This window comes from Acomys russatus, chromosome 12, assembly GCF_903995435.1.
Source record: "Acomys russatus chromosome 12, mAcoRus1.1, whole genome shotgun sequence".
Lineage (NCBI taxonomy): Eukaryota > Metazoa > Chordata > Mammalia > Rodentia > Muridae > Acomys > Acomys russatus.
This window is the reverse complement of record NC_067148.1, coordinates 36,702,026-36,718,233: the sequence shown is the minus strand read 5'-3', so window position 1 is coordinate 36,718,233 and position 16,208 is coordinate 36,702,026. Positions and strand designations below refer to the sequence as shown.

General features: G+C 40.6%; 1 protein-coding gene across 17 annotated transcripts in view; it reads left to right on the top strand.

Annotated features, from left to right (window-relative positions):
- Positions 1–16,208, top strand: part of Trip12 (thyroid hormone receptor interactor 12) — a 119,230-nt gene that overhangs the window by 2,660 nt on the left and 100,362 nt on the right. The gene's annotated exons all lie outside the window — the stretch shown is intronic.

The window sequence follows — 16,208 nt, the reverse complement described above, 5'->3', positions numbered from 1 at the left end:
GGGGGTGGGGGTGGGGGGGGGGTGGGGGTGGGGGTGGGGGCGGTTGATAGCGCAGTGACTCTGTTCCGAGTGGTCTAACCGCTCTCCTGTCTCCCTCCCTAGTCTGAGCTCGCGATCTGGCCTGGGCTACCAAATCACCCAAATCTCCAGGCTTTTTTCGGTTTGTAGGCCCTGTAGTGGTGTCTTTAACTTTTTCTTGCTCTCTAGTCTTACTAGAAATTTTTGGCCTTTCATTTTTTTAAAAGACTTGGCAAGTTGAGGCTTAGACTCTCTGAAAACAAAGCAAAAATATGTCGTAGAAAGTCAAAAGAGCTATTATTGAGTAGGGTGCAAAAAAAACTGATGCTGGGAACAAAGGTCTTAGTTGTGTTAGAAAAAAAGGCAAGAGGACCTGTATGTGAGGCCTTGTACATGTCGCATTTTAAGTTATTACAAATTTATGGATAATAAATTGTGGGGGGCATTTCTGGAATATTATTTTCTTATGCATATGTGGTTACTTCAGTGTTAAGTTTTTAGACTGTTTAATATACTCTGTGTTCCACGTTTAGTTCCAGAACTGCTGTGTTTTTCTACATTGAAACGTGGTTGCTGGTGGGCTTTGTATATGAATGCTTATCTGCCAGTGTACTAACATAAGAATTGCAGAACTAAAGATTATTGTTTCCATCTGTTCCACTGTGTTTCAGGATTGTGAGTAGTGTTTAAATTTGCTCAGCTGGCATTTAGATTTTTTCTGATTAGGCGTTTTGTTCTAGTTTTTCATATACTTTGTAGAAGTTTGAGCACTCTTGGCAGTCCCAGAAAGTGCAATTGTAAAATTAGCAAATATTAAAAATGTATGGGAGTCTAATTACAGTAGACTAAGATGAAATCACTACTTTAACTGAAAGAAGTAAAAAAAAATTTTTTTTAATGTAGTAAAAAAAAATTTAAAAGAAGATACTCAAGTTCCAAAAACAAATGAGTTATTTTGGTTTTGAATTCCTGAAATACGGCTGAATTAAAATAATGAAAACAAATGACTCACATTTAGTGGGAGCTTAAATCAGTGCAGACATTCTAACCAAACTTGTGTGCCATGCGGCGTTAACATTTTTTAGGGTCTACTAGGCCAAGCCCTTCCTTTGCCCTTTGCTTTTCCTCAGTCCTTTCACTTTGCCTTTAGTCTTTTTTCTCTACCTCTGATCCATCCACACCAATTACTGTACATCCTATTCTAGAAGAGTCTTTTTGTTTCTCTTAATCTCAGTCTCTGTTTTTATGTCATCCTTTTTATAGTCCACCATGACTTTGTTTTCTCTGGAAATGTTTTGATACCACCATAGCTGCTATCTCTTTAACATCTATCTTATCTTTTCTTTTCTTTTCTTTCTTTCTTTCTTTTCCCAGACAGTTTCTCTGTGCAGCCCTGACTGTCCTGGACTCACTTTGTAGAACAGGCTGGCCTCAAACTCACAGAGGCCTGCCTGCCTCAGCCTCCCCAGAGTACTGGGACTACAGACATGTGCCACCAGGCCTGGTAACAACTGCAATCTTACCAAATTGAGAGTTTGAGACTACCTTGCTCTTAACTTCTTTCTTAAAGAATCATTGTCTACTTTTGAGAATACTTTTAAATGTGTTGTGTTCCTTTCCGACATTCTTTTCTCTTTTCAGCACAAACCTCTTTTCCACTTTCTTCTGAAAAGCAAGCAGTCAGTGTTCTGAATTGCTGAGCCATCTCTAACCATTTTACGTCTATTTTAAAACAACAGCTCTATAGAGAAGACAGACACATCACTGATTTGAAAGTTGATGTTTTTTTAGTTAATCTACCTGGTGTCCATTTTATCCCTAAAATGTGAATAGGCAATTATTTTTCACTGGGTGATTTTGGAAACCCAGCAGATAAATTGGTAGTGCAAAAAATATATCCAGCCACTGAAGATTGTATGTATTAGAAAATTATGTTAGTGGTCTTGGTCTGTAAGAGTGAGTTGATATGAAACGTGATTATTATTTTGTTTTTTCCAGACAGGGTTGTGTACTCCCATCCATCCCCTACCTCCCCCCATACGCCACCCCACCCTGCTCCAAGTTCAGTGTTAGATTAAAAAAAAGTTTTATCTAGGTTTGCATCAATACTTCTTAATTATGTCCTTACAGATAAGTGTGTTAATCATCTTTACAGAATTCTCAGTCTTTTTTTTTTTTAACATTTATTTGAAAATTTTTGTGTGTGTGTTTTGCCTGCATGTGTGTATGTGTACAGCATGTTGTGCATGCCTGGTTACTGCGGAGGTCAGAGGACTTTGGGTCCCTTGGGTCTAGAGTTATATATGCTTATGAGTTACCATGTGAATGCTAGAAGTTGAAACTGGGTCCTCTGCAAGAACAAGTTCTCTTAACTACTGAGCCATCTCCCTTTTTTATTTATTACTTACACAGTATTTTGCCTTCATAGTGCCTGCACCCCAGAAGAGGGCACCAGTTCTCATTGTAGATGGTTGTGAGCCACCACATGGTTACTGGGAATTGAACTCAGGACTTTTGGAAGAACAGACAGTGCTCTTAACCTCTGAGCCATCTCTCCAGCCCCCACTGAACTATCTCTAAAGGGCATCCTGTGTTTCCATTTTTATTACTTACTGATTTGTACCTATTTTGGTTTGTAGCTCTCATATAATGTACTATTTCTTTCTTTTGTTTTTTCACAGGGTTTCTCTCTGTAACAGAGTTATAGGTTGCCACCAATGCCCGGCTAGAATCTTCATCTTTCATAGATTCTAGAGAGCTTTTTATTTTCCCCGAGTGGATGAGTAGGGCAATGATGAGCAAATGTGATAATTTTATTTATTCTTATTTGGACAGGTAATTAAATTTTGAAATAGGGTATCATGTAACCAGGAAGACCTCCTTTTCCCACCTCCTAAAGTGCTGGAATTATAGGCATGTTTTACCACACTGGTCTTGGACAGGTAATTTGATGACTCAAGTTTCTTTCAAATACCAACCTGGCTTGCACTTTCCCCCCATTCAAACCTAGTAAGCACCTAGTGTGTCCATAGTAGCTAGAGGATGTGGTAAACTTAACCCTACCTCTTTAATAACTTTTAAAGCTACCTTCTGCCCTCCCCCCTCCCCCTTATCTGTATGTGGTTCACTTTGGGTTATAATAGAGTACTTGTTGATGTGTTGCTTTTGTTTTCCTCCTACTAGATTCTAGTCTTGTTGAGGGTAAGAATTTAGATCATTATGGTATGCATGAAGAATAGTAATGGTACTTTGGTCTTGTCAAATAAGCCACCAGTTTTCTGCTTCAAAGGATTCTTTGCTCCAATGTCCAATAGATTTTTTTTTTTTTTTGAGTGTTTTGAGACAGAGTTTTGCCTCTTTAATTGGCTTCCCACTAAGGTGCTAGGTAAGGTATTTTACCTCTGTGGCTTAATATAGAGAAAACAGATGATTTTTTGCTTGCTTGTTTATTGCATTGATTGTTTTGAACCAGGGTTTAGATCTGTAGCCCTGTGTAGCCAGGTTGGTGTTGAATTTACTATCCTCTCCTGCTTTAGATTCTGGAGTGCTAGGATTATAGGCCACTACAGTCAGTTGCCTTCTTACTGTCTAAGCTTCAGACAACAAGGCTAGGCTTTGCTTTGAGTATGGGGAATCTGTTGGTGATGGTTTCCTGTTTTTGCTTTATTTAAGAAGGTATTCTAAAGTTGGACATTGTGGTGCGTGCATTCTTGTCCCAGGAAGAGGCAGGAGGATCTCTGTGACCAGTAGATCCTGTGGCCAGCAGTGAGTTCCTGGATAGCCAGTGCTACATATTGAGAACTGTTTCCAAAACAAAAAACCAGCATTCTAACTGGGCATGGTAGCCTCTGCCTATAATCCCAGCACCTAGGAGGCCCTAGATTCAGGAAATCGAGATCAGCCTGGGCTACATGATCAAACACTGCCATGGGAAAAACCATTCTAACTGCCTGCCGCCCCTCTTTTCAGGAGTGAACAACATTCTTTTGTTTTTTGTTTTTTTGAGATAGAGCTTCTCTGTGTAGCCTTTCCTATCCTGGATTGGAACCCAGAGATCCACCTGCCCTTTATTATAAGAGAAAAGGCTTGGGTTCTAGTCCTAGTTTTTTGTTTTGTTTTCTGAGACAGGGTTTCTCTGTGTAGCCTTGGCTGTCCTGAAACTCCCGCTGTAGACCAGGCTGGGCTGGAACTCAGATTCTCCAGCCTCTTATTCCCTAGTGCTGGGATTAAAGGCATGCATCGCCACTGCCTGGCAATAATAGATATTTGTTTCTATTTCTTTCTTTCTTTTCTTTTTTTCCCCGAGACAGGGTCTCTCTGTGTAACCTTGGCTGTCCTGAACTCGCTTTGTAGACCAGGCTGACCTCCCAACTCACAGCGATCCGCCTGCCTCTGCCTCCCGAGTGCTGGGATTAAAGGCATGCGCTACCACGCCTGGTCTAGATATTTCTCAAATTAAAAATAAGTTTGTGTGTGTGTGTGTGTGTGTGTGTACACGTGTGTGTACACCCAGGTGGTTGCTGGAAATGAGACTCAGGACCTCTGGAAGAAGGGCCAGTGCTGTTAACTGCTGAGACATCTCTCCAGTCCCAATAACAGATATTTTAAAAATGTTTCTTGAAGGCTGGGCTTTGGGGATGCATACCTTAATCCTAGCACTGGAGAGGCAGAGGTAGGCAGACGATGAGTTCAAAACCATCTGGTAATTTCCAAGGTCATAAGTTCCAGGATATCAAAGGTCTGTCTCAGAAAAGAAAAGTCTGTTGAAGGAACAAGATACTGTAACTATGCAATGTTAATGAAATGCTTTTCTTTCTTTTTTGTTTTGTTTGTTTTTTTGCTTTTTCGAGACAAGATTTCTCTGTGTAACAGCTCTGGCTGTCCTGGAACTTGATCTGTAGTCCAGGCTGGCCTTGAGAGTACTGGGATTAAAGGTGTGTAACCCCACCGCCCGACTTTGTTTCATTCTTTTTTTTAGTTTTTCAAGACATCGTTTCTCTTGTGTTGCCTTGGCTGTCCTGGATTTGGCTTTGTAGACCAGGGAGGCCTCAAACTCACAGAGATCCGTCTGCCTATGCTTCCTCTGCCTCTTCCTCTGCTGGGATTAAAGGCATGCACCACCATGCCTAGCATGAAATGCTTTTCTTTGAAGACAAGGTTTTATTATATAGCTAAACCAATCTCAAGATGTCAAACTTTTGCTTCCCAAAGTACTGAGATTATGCAAGTGTGTTACCTTACAGCCTGATTAGTGTACATTTAAAACACTGTAAATTAACTTGAAATCACATGTACTAAAAAAAAAAAAAAATTCTGGGTAGTCACTGTCCATTATTTACATATAGTAGTTGGCTTTTTTATTTTTGAAGTAATGGTCTTGTCGTGTAGGTAGCATCCTCTTGTGTAGCATGTACTACAGTTGTGGTACCACTAGGACAGCCTTAATAGTTGATCATTTAAACTCAGAATAATAATGTAAAATCTTTGTTTCTCTCACCAATTTATGTTAATAATTCATCATATTAGTTTGTTTCTTTTTAGAGGGGAGGCTTTATTTCTGTAAATAAGGTATTGCTTTGGTTTTTCAAGACAGGATATCTCTGTGTAACCTTGGCTGTCTTGGACTCACAGACAGCCTCTGCCTCCTGAGTGCTGGGATTAAAGGTGTGCGCCACCATGTCCGGCTTTGGTATTGTTGTTTTTAAAGGTGAAATACCTATAAACAAGCCTTCAAGACGTGAAGTTAGAGCGTTGAATTTCAATGTAAAAATTAATCAACTCTTTGGCTTTCATAAATTGTGAATTCTACTATGACTTAAATTCCTGTTCACCTTACTGTGGGCAATACTCTGAATAAATACATGTACCTTGTGCCGTTTTAAGTTGAACCTAATTTGAAGACCTGAATGATGGTAAATATCTGATGGCCTAGAAAGCCAAAGTGAGTTTTCACAGCCCATCTGGACTCACTGTTGAGTTGTAACTTAAACTGTATTGTGTCCTTAGAGAGTAGGTTCAGGAAGATCATGTGGAGCACCTCCCTCTTCACCTTCTTCCTCCCTAACTAAGTGCTTATAGTTGTCTTGTAAACAGACATGCACAAGTATGCTAACTTCTGACTTCAGTGTTGTTATATTAGTGTTTTTCTTTTTTTTTTTTTGAGGGGAGTTTGTTTTTTTTGAGACAGTTTCTCTGTGTAGCCTTGGTTGGTCTGGACTCTCTTTGTAGATCAGGCTGGCCTCAAACTCACAGAGCTCTGCCTACCTCTGCTTCCCGAGTGTTGGGATTAAAGACATGTGCCACCACACCTGGCTACCCCCCCCCCCCCCCCGCCTTTTTTTTAATGTGTATGTACAGTTAACTCTCTGTTTCCAAGTGCTGGGATTAAAGGTGTGCTCAACCTGTTTTTGTTTTTTAAGTTTTTTTAAAGTTTTACTTACTATGTATACAGTGCTGTGCCTGTACATACACCTACAGGCCAGAAGAGGGCATTAGATCACATTATAGATGATTGTGAGCCACCATGTGGTTGCTGGAAATTGAACTCAGGATCTCTGGAAGAGCAGTCCGTGCTCTTACCCTCTGAACCATCCCTCTAGCCATATTCCTGGCTGTTTGTTGTTGTTGTCTTAAGATTTATTTATTTATTAAGTATACAGTTTTCTGCTTGCGTGTACACCTGCATGCCAGAAGAGGGTACCAGATCTCATTATAGATGGTTATGAACCACCATTTGGTTGCTGGGAATTGAACTCATGACCTTTGTAAGAGCAGGTAGTGCCTTTGACCTGAGCCATCACTTCAAATCCATTCCTGGCTGTTTTAACTTTTCTAAAGTTGGTAGCTAGTGTAGGATATGAATTTTTCAGTTATATTTGTTAAAATCAGCTGTCTACCCTGTCTTGGAAAACAAACAAAACAGAAAACCGCACACACAACAAAATCAGCTACCTAAAAGTTTTTCCTTTTGGTAGTGCTGAAAAGGGGTCTCATGTAGCTCAGGCTGGCTTGAAACTTTACTTTAGAGCCAAGAGTGACTTTGAATTTCTATCTCTAGGTGCTGGGGATTGGATGACATACATGTACAACAAAATTAAATGCTTAAAATTTTTTGTGTCAAAACATTTTATAAGCTGTGCATGGTGGTGCACACCTGGAATCCCAGCACCCAGGAGACAGAGACAGGCAGATCTCTGAGTTCAGCCTGGTCTACAAAGCGAGCCCAGGACAGCCAAGGCTACACAGAGAAACTCTGTGTAAAAAAAACAAAACAAATTGTGTATAAATGTTTTATTTTCATGTATGTATGTTCACCATGTGTATGCCTAGTGCTCATGAAGTCGGGTGTTAGAGCCTTTGGATCTGAAGTTTTGGAAGGTTGTGAGCAATCATGCCGGTGTTGGGAACTGAACCTAGGTCCTCTGGAAGAGCAACAAGTGTTCTTGACCACTGAGCCATCTCTCTATCCCCAAATCAGGTACCACCTGAACTATATATCCCCAGCACACTTTAAGGATTTGCTAAGGAACAAGCCAACTTTGGTTAAATTGATTCAAATTTGTGTTAGTAACTTGTATTTTTACTAGATCACAGTTTACTAATACATATTTTAAAACATTTATTTTTATTTATGTGCTTTGGTGTTTTGCCTTAATGTGTGTCTGTGTGAGGGTATCAGATCATGGATTTACAGGTAAGAGCTACCTTGGGGGTGCTGAGATTTGAACCCAGGTCCTCTGGAAGAACATCTTAATGGATAAACCAACTCCCAGCCCACTAATACATATTTATCCCTTGCTTCCTGATTGCCAACACTGCTGGAAGGACTACAAAAGGCACCTAACACAGTTTAAAGTTTTGTTTCTTAAAGTTGACACAGGAGTTGTTTGTTGATGTCTGGCAGAATTTGTACTTAGTATGTGTGAAGTTCTAGGTTTAGTTGACAGCACCCAGACTCTTTCCCCAAATGGAAAACAACAGAATTTTATAGGAATACAATATTTATCATGATTCTATAGGTATCCTGAAGGCATGTTTTCTGTATTTAAAAATCCTGACAATAAGTATTTAACAAGTGGTTTATGCCAGTAGTTCTAGCATTTGCAGGAGATTTGTTGTTAAGTTCAGGCTTAGTCCAGCTATACACTCACTTAAGGGCAGCTTGTGATAAAAAGTAAGATCCTGTCTTCTTTTTGGAAAACTTAATATGTATAGGAGTATGTATATTTTTTCTGGTGTCCTTGGAATTGTAGGTCTACAGTTGTGAGCTGCCATGTGGCTGCTAGAAGTCAAACCTGGTACTCTGGAATGGGGAGCACTGCTTTTAATCTTTGAACTACCTCTAGCCCAACACACTACCTTAAGCAAACAAAAGTAAATAAGATAAAATCCTGTCGTACATTTAACCACTTTTATTAAGATGAAGGGGTAGGCTGGAGGTACAGCTTACTAGGTTCTATTTCTATGCTCAGCCAGAAAGACAAATGAAAGTTAAAAAAAAAAAAATCATCTGAGTGGCTGAAGAGATGCTTAAGAGCCCTTGTTCTTCCAGAGGATCTGATTTACTACTTCCTAGCACCTGGGCCAAAGTGCTCCTGCCTGCAACTCCAGCTTTTCAGGGCTTTCGATGGCTGTTGCCCCCACCCCCACCCCTACCCCCAAGGGTTTCTCTGTGTAGCTCTGGCTGTCCTGGAAGTTGCTCTGTAGATCAGCTGGTTGAGGCTATATCTTCGCAGCCTCCCTGGGTAATCTGCTCTCAAGTGTACATACCAGACAGATATACACATGTCTATAATTAAAGCTTAAAATACCAATGTCGTCAACTAGAATACTAGGCAGATAATTTAAAAATTTAATATTAAATTGAGTAGAATTACTTTGTATTCTAAGGTGTAATTTTTTTTAAAGATTTATTTTTATTTTATGTATATTGGCTATATCTGTGTGTCACATGTTTGTGGGTTATGGTGGAGGCCAGAAGAGGGTATTGGATCTCTTGGAGCTGGAGTTACACTACAGGCAGTTGTGAGCCATCTGATACCGGTATCTGAACTGAAAAGCAGCAAGTGTTCTTGACCACTGAGACATCTGTCCAGCTCCAGAAAGGTATACTTTTTTTTTTTTTTTGGAGAGAATGAAACCTAGAGCCTTACACATGCCGGATGTGTCTTCTTATTTATTATCTTTTTTGTTTTGTTTTTCCAGACAGGGTTTTTCTGTGTAGCCTTGGCTGTCCTAGACTCGCTTTGTAGACCAGGCTGGCCTCGAACTCACTGAGATCCACCTGCCTCCAGAGTGCTGGGACTAAAGGTGTGGGCCACCACGCCTGGCATGTCTGTTAAGTGATTTGCCTTCACTAGCCCCTTGAGTATTTTTTTTTAACAGTACAATGCTTAACAAAAGTTAAGTATTCTTTCTATAATACTTAGATATTACTGAATGAATAACAAAAGAGCATTAGGTCTCAAGCAGTATTCAGAACTAAAAACAAAACTGAATAAATGGTAATTGAACAGCTTCCAACAAAGAGACATCCTTGACTGAACAAAGGCCAACGGTGTTAAGTAGTTAACCAGGTCTTTCTTATTTACAAAGCATTTAAAGCTGTTTGTAACCAGAAAGTGAACAGTAAATGTTCTGTTTTCAGGGCTTTGTTTTTCTCCTTTTGAGGTGGTTTTTACTATGTTGTCCTGTCTAATCTCATTTGTAATTTGAAGAGATCCTCCTACCTCAGGCTCCAGAGTAGCTGGGACTAAAGATAGGCACCACCTGTCCCAAATACACCTTCAGTGTATTTATCTTTGCCAAAATTTAGCACAGAATTCAGTGTCGTAGTAAGGAAAGCACTTTCGTAAAAATAATTAAGTCTTAACAGCAGTTTACCTTTTCAGTTCATTTAAAATTTAAGATTTATGTGTATGAGTGTTTTGCCTTTGTGTATGTATACATACCTGGTGCCCACAGAAGTTAGAAGAAGGTGTTGGATCCCCTGGAACTGGAGTTACAGATAGTTGTGAGCTGCCATGTGTTTGCTGGGAGGGGAACTTTTAGCAGTCAGTGTTCTTCACCAATAAACCTACCCCCACCCCTCTTTCCAGCATATTGATAAATTAATATTTACATGTTTCTTATTCAGAGGTTAATGATAATTTAACATAGTTTATGTGTTCAAGGTATCTTAAAAGATTTGCTTATATGTGTGTCTCTGTCACACATACATATGGGTGCTTAAAGAGGCTAGACTAGAGTGTGGGGTATCTGGTGGTTGGGAGCTGCTCAACGTGAATGTTAGGGTGAACACTGGTCTTTTGCAAGAATAGCAAAATGCCCCGAGGCAATTCTCTATGGTGTATCAGATTTATTTATCTCCCACTGAAGATTTACAGTACAGACTCTGATATGATAGCCTATACCTTTGCCCAGGCACCTAAGAGACTGAAAAGGGGAATTAAGGGTTAGAGCAAGTCTGGACAACATAGTTTTTGTCTTCAAAATAAATATTGGAATAATGTCAGCCCAAGTTTCCTTAGCATTAACCTCAGTACTGTAGTATAGCCACAGTTAGACCCATTAAACTTCACATTCTTCTGTACCTACTCTCAAGTCCCTGCAGGAAGTCTTAAGTGCAGGTCTGAGTCTCATGCCACTTTGTTTTCATAAATTTGATCTCTACTAAATAAGGAACAAGTTGAATAAGAGTTCTTATCTTCTTTACAGAGAGGACTCAGGTATGGTGGTAGGCAAGCATTCAACCACTGCCACACCCCAAGCCAGCAGATGTACTTACTCATTAGTTGCTCCTGAGATACTTGTATAATGAAGGTGCTTCCAACAATTTTATTAAATACAAAACTCAGGCCCTAGCTTTTCTTGGCTCTATTGTCTAGGGTATATACTGGAACAGTGTAAACATCCTACAGCAGGATTTTAAAATTGAGAAGTGGCTTAAATTATGCCTAACAAAACCAAAGCAAAAACATGTGATAATAGCCAGTGCCTGTATCTCAGCACTGGGGAAGCAGAGGTAGAAGGATCACTCTGCATTTGAGTCTAGTTAGCTTCATCTGTATAAGTGGTTTCCCCCCCCCAGAGGCAGAGTTTCTCTGTGTAGCCTTAGCTGTTTTGGACTTGCTTTGTATTCCTGGCTGGCCTCGAACTCACAGAACTCAGCTTGCCTCTGCCTCCCTGAGTGATGGGATTGTAGGCGTGCCCCACTGGGCCTGGCTTCTCAGGAGTGGCTTTTTGTTGTTTGGATTTTTTGATATAAAGTCTCAAATAGCTCAAGCTGCTACCCTCAAAGCTTGGTCGTCTTTCCTCAGATTCTTGAGTTGTAGTATATTTTTGATTTTGCTGACTAGGTCTCACTATATATCCCAGAATGGTCTTGAACCTACTATCCTCTTTAAGCTTCTTGAGTGCTGTGATTATGTCTCATGGTCTCTTCTGTATTCTTACAGGTTGGTTTAATTTGTGGCCTTTTTTGGTTATGTTTTGAGACAGTCTCACTATGTAGCTTTGGATGACCTACAACTCACTATTTCTATGTAGATCAAGCTGGCTCCAAAATCCTAGAAATTTGTTGGATCTGCTTCCTAGGTTCAAGGTGTGGGCCAACACACTGGGCCTGATTTGGATTGAAATAACAAAGAAGCTGTCAGTGTAATTTCATAATTTAACATCATGCCTTTGTTTTGTGTGTTTGTGATTTTGTTGTTGTTTGTTTTCTGAGTCTCCGTGTAGTTCTGGCTGTCTAGAACTCAGAGGTCTTCCTGCTTCTGCCTCTGGATAATGGGGTTAAAGATGTGTGAGCACTGCCTGGTTAAACATCTTACCTTAACACCTTACCTTGTTGTGGAGTTCCAAGGCTGCATACATGGTCAACTATTTAGAGGTTTGTGTGGACTCAGGGTTAAAAATGTGTGAAGTGTGTGTTTTACTAACATAAGAATCAGGAGTCCGGAGCCAGGCATGGTGGCACACACCCTTAATCCCAGGACTCAGGTGGATCTCTGATTTTGAGGCCAGCCTGGTCTACAAATTGAGTGAGTCTAGGACAGCCAGGGTTACACAGAGAAACCTTGTCTTGAAAAAACAAAACAAAACAAAAGAACCAGGAGTCTCTCTGTAGTTTCAGGCTTTTCCTTTGTGAAGTGTTTATTTTCATTCTTTTACCTGCAGTGGGGAAGCACAGGCAGTGGGGAAGCACAGATTTTCTCCAGGACCCATCCTCTTCTGTATCACATCCATATGCATTTGTGGTTTCTCCTTAGTAGATGGCAACAATTCAGTTGAATTTTGAAAAGATTAACTTGGAACAGACCAGCTTGCTAATTATTTGTCAGTTGTCATTGGAACACAATTGTTTTCAAAATAATTTCTAGAAAAATTGAGTGTTAAATGTGGAGAGTACAGCTCTGCTGTTTTGCAGTTCTTTGCCTTGCCTTTTAAATTTTGTCTTCCAGTTGCTGCTGTGAGCTAAGACTTGGGGAATTTCAGCTTTGCCTGTGCACTGTAAGATAATCTGTTCTAGCTTCTTCTGACTAGCTAATACTACCTTCCAGCCGCCTGTCCTTGAGTCCTGCTACTCCCTTCCTCATCCCTAAACGTTTTGAAGAAATTAGAAGTGAAAAGAATTAATGAAAATATACTAGTCAACCATTGGAGTATCTTGAGTCAGCTGAGAAATTGAAGCTCAGCTTAGCTTGCTTATTTGTTTTTGACAGTGCTGGGAATCTCTTATTTCACTAACCTCTTACAGTCTTGACTGACCCAGAGCCTTTTAAGATTATACTGTATGTATATATTTACAGTAAAAAATGCATACCAACAAAAGCAACTAAATTCTTTTCAATCTTTCCCTTTGGTTTATTGCTTTGAGCATGGTGGTTGAGGTTATTTTTATAAAATTGTGTTTGTTTCTCTTAACTTTTTTAAAAAGTTTTTTTGAAAGAAGGTTTCTCTGTGTAACAGTCCTGGCTGTCCTGCAATCGCTTTTGTAGACCAGGATGGCCTCTGCCTCCCTAGTGCTGGGATTAAAGGCGTGTACCACCTTGCCTGGCCACTCAGCTACCATAGAAATAATTGAGACTCTTTTATAATGCAAGGTTTTACAACACAATCTTGAGCAGTTTTCGTCTTTGTTTTACTCCCAGTGAACATTCCAGCAATATTTGCACTTTGCAACTTCCGCTCCAGCACCTTCCTCCTGATCTTTCTTGCCAGAGGCTGAATCCCCTGCTTAATTCCTTTTCTTTTTCCCCTAACTCACCCTTCCCTGGCTGGCAGGAAGTCCAGCTCTATTCTCCACCCTTTTCATCGATTGGCTGTAAGCTGCTTTATTGATTATCAGGGACAATTGGGGAGTAGAGTTTATGCAACATTTAGATAGTAAATTCTCAGAACAAAGCTTGTGACCAGACATGGGGGTACAGAAATCAACATTTAAACTACACACAACCTTATGTCTACATACATGGACTGCAGTCTTGGGAAGCTAATGTGATAATGACCCAGTGATAAAGGAATTTGAGAAGTGGTTAAGAGCCATGGCTGGGAATCAGTTTAAATCCTTGCTCCTAAACTACTAGCCACATAACTTTGGTCACTTTTTGGCTTCAGTTTCTCCCTTTTAAAAATGAAGTAATAGCCAGGCATGGTGGTGCACACCTGTAATCCCAGCACTCGTGAGGCAGAGGCAGGGAGATATCTGTGAGTTCGAGGGCAGCCTGGTCTACAAAGCAAGTCCAGGATAGCCAAGACTACACAGAGAAACCCTGTCTCAGAGGGAGAAAGAAAGACACCTAAACCTATGACTGTTGTGAGGATTAATGTATGAAAAGGAGTTAGAATAATGCCTGAATAGTTAGCTAGCATGGCTAGTAACCATTCTTATTGATAGGAAATATTTTTCTTGATGTTTGAAAATACAGCTTAAGAAATTGGATTTCTCTCTTTTTAATTTTGTTGTTGTTGTTGTTGTTGTTTGGTTTTTCAAGACAGGGTTTCTCTGTGTAGCATTGGCTGTTTTGGACTCACTTTGTAGACCAGGCTAGCCTCGAACTCACAGAGATCTGCCTCCCAAGTGCTGGGATTAAGGGTGTGCGCCGCCACGCCCGGCCAATTTTTTTTTTTATTTAAAAATAAATTTTTTAAAGCCTGGCAGTTTAGTTTTTATTTTATAGGCATTGTTTGTTTGTATGTATATGTGCAAGGGTATCAGATCCCCTTGGAACTGGAGTTACAGACAGTTCTGAGCTGCCAGGTGGGTGCTAGGAATTGAACCGGGGTCCTCTGGAAGAGCAGTTAGTGAGTGCTCTTAACCACTGAGCCACTTCTCCAGCCCCCAAAATTGGATTTCTCTTACACTCACTTCTTTTGTTGATTTTCGAGACAGGGTTTCTCTGCATAATAGCCTTGGCTGGCCTGCACTGTGTTGTAGACTGTTGCCTACCTCTGCCTCCCAAGTGCTGGGATCAAAAGCATGTACCACCACTCCTGGCTTCTTAGTACTCAGTTAGGTTGAGTGTTAAGAATTTGTTTTAGTGTGTTAAGGATATCAGTGAAGAGTATTGATGACTTCTGTAGCAAGTTGAAGTTGGGTAATCGTTTGCCAGTTGGTTGACCTTGTTGAGTCAGGCTTTCACTGTATGGCCCTGGCTGGTCTCAAACTGAGAGACTTGCCAGTTTTTGCTTCCTGAGTACTGGGATGAACAGTGTGTACCATGGCTTTTGGTCCATGACTAGTTTTCCCCACTTAAATTTGTGTATGTTTGGCTATAGATATGTATATGTACCACCTTCATACCTGTTGTCCTTGGAAGTAAGAAGATAATGTAAGATCTCTGGAACTGGAGTTATAGATAGTTGTGAGCCGCCATATGGGTTCTGGGAACTCAGTTGTCCTCTGCAAAGGGAGTAAATAGTCCTAACTGCTGAGCTATTACTCTAGCCCCTATGGCTATTAGTTTTTAAATTTTTATTTATATGTATTTCTGTGTGACTGTATGTCATGTATGTGGTTGCCTGAGGAAGCCAGAAGAGGGTGTTAACATTCCCTGAAGCTGGAGTTAATTTCATCTCTCACCCTCTCTTCTTCTGTCTCCCTCCCCCTTCCCTTCCTCCTTCCCCTCTCCCCTTCCCTTCCCTTCCCTTCCGTGTGTGTGTGTGTGTGTGTGTGTGTGTGTGTGTGTGTGTGTGTGTGTGTGTGTGTGTGTGTGTGACTTTTAAGACCTCTCCTTAAGAAAACAAGTCCAATTGGTATAAAAGCATAAAGGGGAAATTTTTTTATTTTATTGCTAGTTGGGTCTGGTGGGACACACATTTAATCCCAGAGATATGCTTGCTTCTGCCTCCTCAGTGCTGGGCTTAAAGGTGTGTGCTACACGATAGGCCTCCCCCCACCCCCTCAAGTCTTTTTGTTTCCTTGCTTGTTTGTTTTTAGAGAAATGGTTTCGCTCTGTAGCCCTGGCTGTCCTGGAATTCATTCTGTAGACCAGGCTGGGCTCAAATTCAGAGATCCATCTGACCCTGCCTCCTGGGATTAAAGACATGCACCACCACCCAACTAGTTTTTCATTCTTTTGTTTTTGTTTTTGTTTTAAGATTTATTTGTATATATAAGCACTCTATTTGTGTGTATGACCACATGACAGAAGAGGGCATCAGATTTTATTATAGATGGTTGTGAGCCATCATGGGATTGCTGGGAATTGAACTCTCAAGATCTCTTGACAAGTAGCCAGTGTTCTTAACTCCTGGGCCATCTCTTTAGACACCCCCCCCAACCCCCTCCCCCTTTTTGTTTTTGTTTCTCTGTGTAGCCTTGGCTGTCCTGGATTCACTTTGTAGACCAGGCTGGCCTCGAACTCACAGTGATCTGCCTGCCTCTGCCTCTCGAAGTACTGGGATTACAGGAGTATGCCACCTGGTCATTCTTAATAGGTGATTATTTAACATGTTAATTGAGAAGGAAGATTAAGTGGTAAATTGAGAGACTGATAATTTGGGGGGTGGAGGAAAGACAGCAAACTGGAGGCCAACCTGGGCTAGTAGGACTCTGTGTTAAACAAAAATCTGGGACTGGTGATAAATAGTTCTATGGTTCTGTACTTGTCTAGCATTTCTGAGGCACTTCCTTAATTTGATTTCTTGCATCACAAAGTAAATGTCAGTTGGTTTATGGTACTTTTTGA